We start from the raw sequence: 7,619 nt of genomic DNA, 5'->3' as shown, positions 1-7,619 counted from the left end.
GATGTGTTTATCCTTAACAATTAGTTTCGTGCTCTCTTCTTGAAAAATCTATGGTTACCCTTAAACAATTAGCAATTGTTAGTGGTGGTGTTGTTTGTTTAAGAGTGGTGTTAGTTATTGAAAATCTATTGTTGTTATGATTTACTCTTTATCGTATTTCTCTTTATGATATTATTTGCTTTATCAATTGTTAGTGGGTACCAAATCCGAAATCATACTGATGCAATTGCTTTCGTACTCACTACGCAGTATCCCAAATTTGTCTCTGTTTGTTATTTTTATGCTTCATGCTTTTTTGCCCACTTTGATACTACTAGGGGCAAGGGTATAGTAGGCTTGTTATATCAGCAAAAAGCATCGGCTAGAATCGGCTTATTGGCAAAGCTATAGCACATACATGAGCAATTTTAATCGGCAAGTTTGGCAAGTTACATCGGCTAGTTTTGACCGATGCAAGTGAACGTTGGGGAGCTGACATGTCAACGTTGGGAGACCTTTTATTTATTTTTTGGTCAAATGTGACCCTTTTTTTTTAAAAACATTTACAAAATTTACCCATATCCTTATTACGATATATATCTTTCAATATTTCATTCATTCTCACTTCTTAAAAATACTTACATCTTCTCTATATATTTCTTACTCATCTTTTTCACAAATACTCTTGAAAATGATTCCTACTAAAAAAACATCAAAAACATACCGAGCACCAAAAAGTCAACTTCCATTTCAACTTCCTAGAACCGCCGAACCACAATACAATTTTGGTGGTTCTTCTAGTCAAAACCAAAACGTCGTTGATGACATCTCTCAATTGTTGACCTCGGATTTCCCCGTGCAAGTCGACACGGGCCGCTTTCAACTTCCTCCTACCGAACCCATGATCACGTTTCATGAAGATGATGATGACCAAGTGCAACTTGACGAGCCATATGACGATGTGCGAGACACCTCTAGCTATGAGGTGGAGGCGCCACCTCCACCCGGTCGTGGGAAGGTGAAAAAAGCTACCTCAACCACAAGAGCACCCCCGATCACTTGGAGTGGCGAAGATGATAAATTGTTTGCCCGAGCTTATTTTCATATCTATACGGATCCCGCCACCGCCGATCAACAAATATACGAATCCTTTTGGAATAGGATTCATAAACACTACAATAAGCAACAAAAAAACATCAACTACATTTATTATCTTAATATATATATATATATATATATTATAAGACATTTGAACTAATGACTTATTAACCAATCAAATCGCTCAATTTTATCAAATTAATTTTCGCTTATGTCATCATTTAGATTAACTATAAATTAAAAATTCTAATAACCATTATCTAAATATATTATTATACTAGTATATATATTAATTTGTATAAAAAGTCTAATTAACTTACACTTTTTTGTTTTCCATCAGTAATTTACACTTTTTACCCCTGAATACAAAAAGTATTTATATTTAATTTTTTAAACTTATAACTGTCACTAAAATTAAGTAGTTATTATCAAAGAATATGAAAATAATCCTAATTGTTATCTAATTATCATAGGACAGTAATTAAAAATAAACATATTCATGTTATAGGTCGCATCATGATCAAGCACATATACTTGAATATCAAGTACAAGATCATAAGTATGTCTATATTTTAATTCTTAATTACCTTTTATTATAATATCACATTATGAGTACAATTGTTTTCAAATAATTATACAATAGAGAAACTATTGTAGCATACGCCTTGTGGAGACTACGACAAATAATTTCATCAATATGCCTCAGTTAATCATGACAGTGACGAACCTGTGGTTATTGTACTACAACCGCATAAAAACCCCTTTTTAATTACTAATAGTGAGTTTGAAAAGTCGAACGAGATTGATGAACGCTGAATGATGTATTTCACTTTTTATGCTGTTGTTGTCTCGAACGAAAAACCAAAAACAAAGTGTTTTCGTCTTTTTGCGGCTGACTTCCTACAACACCGTACAATTCTCCAAATCCCACCGAACCGACACCTCCTATTAATTGTAACCTAGTATCTTTTATATTGAGCAGCTTGCAAAAATATATATACTCAAGTTGTTGATGTTGTTTGCTGCCTACAAAAACAAAAGGCCACTGCCTCTTTTTCCTTCTTTTGGGCCGGACGCAAGACAAGAGGGGCCAAAGCCCACTTTGGCTTTCATTTTTTTTCTTCTTCTGGGCTGCTGCTTCACTAGTAGTATACTCTCTCGGCTGAACAAGTAACGAGACCACCACCACTTTTTTTACTCATATTTATAAGTCCATATTATTTGTTGCAGTCACTCCTCATCTAGTCGAGTCCAAAATACGCCATTTTATGTGAACATTTTAGCCTCGCCTTGCCGTCTTATGTCTTGTAACTCTATTTAACCGAATCATCTTTTGTGAACCTCAAAAATGTCGTTTCTTCTAGAATTACGTTAAAGTACCTGTTAGTAACTTGAAACACTAACAAATACCATGAACGTTTTAAATATATACTAAAACGACTCGAAAACTATGTTGAATCAACTAAACACATTGTGAGAAATGGGTATAAAATACGACACATCAAATCCCCCCACACTTAATCTTTGCTTGTCCTCAAGCAAATCCAAGCTGAAAAACATAAAATACCTTGGCACATTATGGAACCACATTTCAGTAATCAAAAAGAAGCTCAACCATAATAAAAAATGAGAATAAATGGTTAGGCAGTTTTAATCTTAAATGAAAACCGGGATGTTTGACAATATTTGACCGATACACAAGCCTTAATAACACGACTAAGCACAAATGAAATGAATAAGTGATATCACGCCTATCCTACTCCAACTAACTTACTCTTGGGGTTGAATATTTGAATAATCACTCAATGCCAAGTCGTGATGCATAATCTTTTAACCATAGGCTTGTGCTAGGTTCGTTCCTACATCGCCAAGGCGCTAGCGCCCATAACGTCTATCAGAAGAGGACTTTAAAGGGTTGTAACATATCTGAGGCTAAACAGAGTATTTAAACAAGGGTATGGAAATTTGGGTAAACAAGTAGTGTTAACAAAAAACTAACACAACATTTAACAAAGTTTTCACATATAGTCTAGTCCACAAACAAACCCATGTCATTAGTTGCCAACGGTCCAAATCCCAAGAAGCTCTTCCGAAAATACCCCCAACAGAACGATCCAAAAACCGACACCATTGTGATGTATGACAAATCAAACAACTTCTTCCACCTAATCTAACCAATGTTGACTTAAACAAACTTGCCAACCTCAAAATGATACCAAAGAATATAACATTACACAATCCTTTTGTTGGTGTAAATGATTAACCAACTTACACAAATGATTTGACCAAAAATCAGAAATACCAACTGACAGTCCAAGCTTCCTTTTTCGATTTTTATATTTTTTTTCTTTTTCTGTTTTTCAAGTTTTTTATTCTCTTTATTCTTTTTTTGTGAGCTACTTTTACTCTGACTAATTGGTATTCTCTTAATAATATTGAAACAGTGACAAATCATTTAATAACATGCTTAGATGAACAATCTAGACTTTATCCAAAAACCATGACAAAATCAAACTACCCTCATAAGATGAGAATATCCCAACCCGACATAATAAGGCAAAACCCAAACCATCCACTAGCATAAGCAACCAATGACCCACCAAGACTTCGACTATCGGTATGGCTAGGAAAGGTGTATATCTAGGTGGATTTAAACAAAGAACAGGCTGGTGACAACATGTTTTCTATTGTTTCTTGCACTAAAAGTGAGTGCAACATAAGGTTTTAAACAGGTAGTTCACTAACTAGTGTAGTTAGCTACTAAGCACATTACAAAAACATGCACATATAACAAATGTTTACGAAACAAGGTGTGAAAATACAAAGAACAAAGGTTTAATTTTAAATTTGCCTCTTCATCATCTAGAAAACCACGGAACGATCAACCAGGACAAGTTCTAGAATCAACGCTATCACCGGCACACTCATAGCAAATGAAAAAATCCGGAAATGAAAAAACCAACCTCAAACTTGCACATCATAGTTCAGAGCTTTAAAAGAGACCCTTACTTCTGGATAAATCCAAAAGCCTAAGAGATGGACAAATTTACAAGGCTAATAAATCCAAAACCGTACACCTATCATACTAAAATGAATCAATATATCTCACAATTTTGGTGTTTTGGTGCTATAAGCATACTAGTAATGTTATTAATCCAGAAGGGATGCCACGCTAATCAGTCAAAACACATTCCACACATATAAAACTTTGTACCAAGGGTGTAGTCAAATTGCTTATTAATATCTATAATTAAGTGACAAAAGCAATTAACTACAAGGACAAGTATGCAAAAGTTTCAAATTTACCCAAAACAACCCGGCTTTTTCCTATTTACATTTCCCCCCACACTTGAGTTGTACAATGTCCCAAATGTACAAGAAACTAATTAAAATTATGGGAAATAGGAAAAATAAAATAAAAAGAGTAAAAGAAAGTGAAACTTCCCGGGTTTAATGTTTGCTCCATGATGCTCGGTTGATTCCAAAAATAAGCAGTAAACTTTATTTCAACCGCATGTATCCTTAAAGCTCTAAACACACTCGGAAAACATATTAAATATACCAACATAAAAAGAAAAACTAAAAAAAAAACCTAAAATAATAGTAAAAATTCTAAATACGAAAAAGTAAAAAAAAAAAAAAAAAACTAAAAATCAAAATATTTTTGTATTTTTTTATTTTTCAAATTTTTTTGGAATTTTTATTTTTTTCAATTTTTATGGATTTTTTAAAATAAAATTCTGAAATTCTAAAAAAAAAACAAACACATGGGTCACGACATAACGATTATTGGTCCAGACGTATCAGAATCACATAACTAAGCACAGGGGGTCCAAATGCAGTTCAGAACAAAAGGGCCACGGCATGACCAGAGGGGTCGTGTCGCATCTGAACTACAGAGCCAAGCACATGGGGTCTCAGGGGGTTCACAGATTGACCATAGAGAGGTCAGAAAACAGAAGGGTCATGGAGAGTCTTGAAGGGGTCCACCAGGGGTTCACGACTTGACCAAAGGAAGGTCACGTCTCATTTTGACCTCAGAAAGAGAAAAGGGGGACCAGATGGGCTGGTCACTAAGAATTTGGACTTTCAAGCCTTTTTCCAAAAATTTTAACTTACCTGGGAAACATTTCTGACTTACCAGCTTGCGTTATACCCCTCGACACCTGAAAAACTTAATTGAAAACTATAAAATACAAAAATTAAAGACAATACAAAAATTAAAGATAATACATAAATTAAAATAAAATAAAATTGAATAAATAAAAACACGGGGCTAATTTTTGTTCAAGTCATTAGTTTGACTCTACCCTTATTTACTAGGTAGTAGGGGGTCTCCCCCCACACTTAAGTTTAAGTGGGAGTGATAGTAGTTATATATACCTCAGAAAAATAAAATACCTAACCAAAGATGGAAAGGAGAATTAATATGCTCAGTCAGAAGTATGTAAGGTTGAACCACACTTGCTGGTTTCTTCATGTCTGGAGGGAAGTCTACATGATTATCTTCTTTTGAATTGACTTCTATCAAAGGCAATGGAAGCAATTTGGCCTCTTGTGCGATGATCTTACTCAATATTAGATGGAGCAAAGCAGACTGAGAGCATTAACTGATGAGATCCGGTTCCTTCGCTTTCTGTGGCACACCAGGCTCCATGAATTCCTTTAAAAACTCATCCATCGTCATGTCACCAAAATCAGATGGTGAAAAAGTATCACCTGGCTCCATGAACTCCTTAAAAAATTCCTCCATATCTGAATTTATATGTAAAAGTACAAGCAAGAAACCCCGTGAAAAGCAAGTGTATAAAACAAGATAAACTAAATAAACAAAATAAAGAAAATAATCTTAAATTATGCTATGCTAAGAAAGCAAATAACTTTCTCATAAATGAATACAAGAAAGGATCGAATTACAAAATAAAACAACTACTTAAACTAAGTCCCCGGCAGCGGCGTCAAAAACTTGATTTGTTAAATCGAGTAATAAAATTTATAAAACACGAACTACTAGAAAACTGACTACAACACACTTACAGACAGTGAACCCGTTCGTATGCAGTATAGTAAACCGGTAAATCCGAGGTCGAACACAAGGACTTTGTAAGCAATTGTTCAAATAAAGTAATTCAGATTAAAAAGGGGTTTTTATGACCGAGTTGCCACGTTGCAATAGTTAGTGAAAATAGTTAGTAATCCCGCAGGATTAATCGAAAAGAGAATTTGGTTGTATTTTATGACAAAAGAGATTTAAAAGTCATCCGTCTTGACCCCGCTCAACAACATATTCGGATTGCACATTAATGAAGCTCAAATTCAAATTAAGTTGATAAAGATAATCGTGACAAAACAAAGACACAAACTGGTACCACCAACGTTTGTAAAATTATTTAAATCACCTAATTAATCAGTTCCTTAATTTGTAAAAGCTGGTACCACCAACGCTTAAAAAAATTTCCCTAACCAACTAGTTTGTTTGACTATCAAATTAACAATTGTACCTATGTGAAGATAACGTGGTACCACCAACCGTTACACAACACGTTGACAAAATAACCCCTTTTATTAAATGACATTCACTATCATACCATGAACTAGTGATAACTGTTTATAGACAAAAAATTAATAGAAAATCACATACGTATTCAACTAGTACCACTAACGAAGAACACATATGCCACCAATATCAAATAATAATTAATAAGGAATTAAATCATCAAGATCCCGACACAACGATAATTGAAATCAACTTTGAATTATAAAATTGTGCAATCCTACATATTATATCACTCCATCAAGACGGATGATAAAAAGATTAGCTACTCATGGGAAGACAAATAAAATTAACAACTATCATATAAATAAAATCCATAATAATAATTGTATAACAATAAAGTCTTAACAATAAGTAACTAATAATAATAATAATAATAATAATAATAATAATAATAATAATAATAATAGTGAGTTTGAAAAGTCGAACGAGATTGATGAACGCTGAATGATGTATTTCACTTTTTATGCGGTTGTTGTCTCGAACGAAAAACCAAAAACAAAGTGTTTTCGTCTTTTTGCGGCTGACTTCCTACACCACCGTCTAATTCTCCAAATCCCACCGAACCAACACCTCCTATTAATTGTAACCTAGTATCTTTATATTGAGCAGCTTGCAAAAATATATATACTCAAGTTGTTGATGTTGTTTGCTGCGTACAAAAACAAAAGGCCACTGCCTCTTTTTCCTTCTTTTGGGCCGGACGCAAGACAAGAGGGGCCAAAGCCCACTTTGGCTTTCATTTTTTTTCTTCTTCTGGGCTGCTGCTTCACTAGTAGTATACTCTCTCGGCTGAACAAGCAACGAGGCCACCACCACCTTTTGTACATATTTATAAGTCCATATTATTTGTTGCAGCCACTCCTCATCTAGTCGAGTCCAAAATACGTCATTTTATGTGAACATTTTAGCCTCGCCTTGCCGTCTTATGTCTTGTAACTCTATTTAACCGAATCCTCCTTTGTGAACCTCAAAAATGTCGTTTCTT

This window comes from Erigeron canadensis, chromosome 9 (genome assembly GCF_010389155.1).
Source record: "Erigeron canadensis isolate Cc75 chromosome 9, C_canadensis_v1, whole genome shotgun sequence".
Classification (NCBI taxonomy): domain Eukaryota; kingdom Viridiplantae; phylum Streptophyta; class Magnoliopsida; order Asterales; family Asteraceae; genus Erigeron; species Erigeron canadensis.
This window is presented reverse-complemented; position numbering follows the sequence as displayed.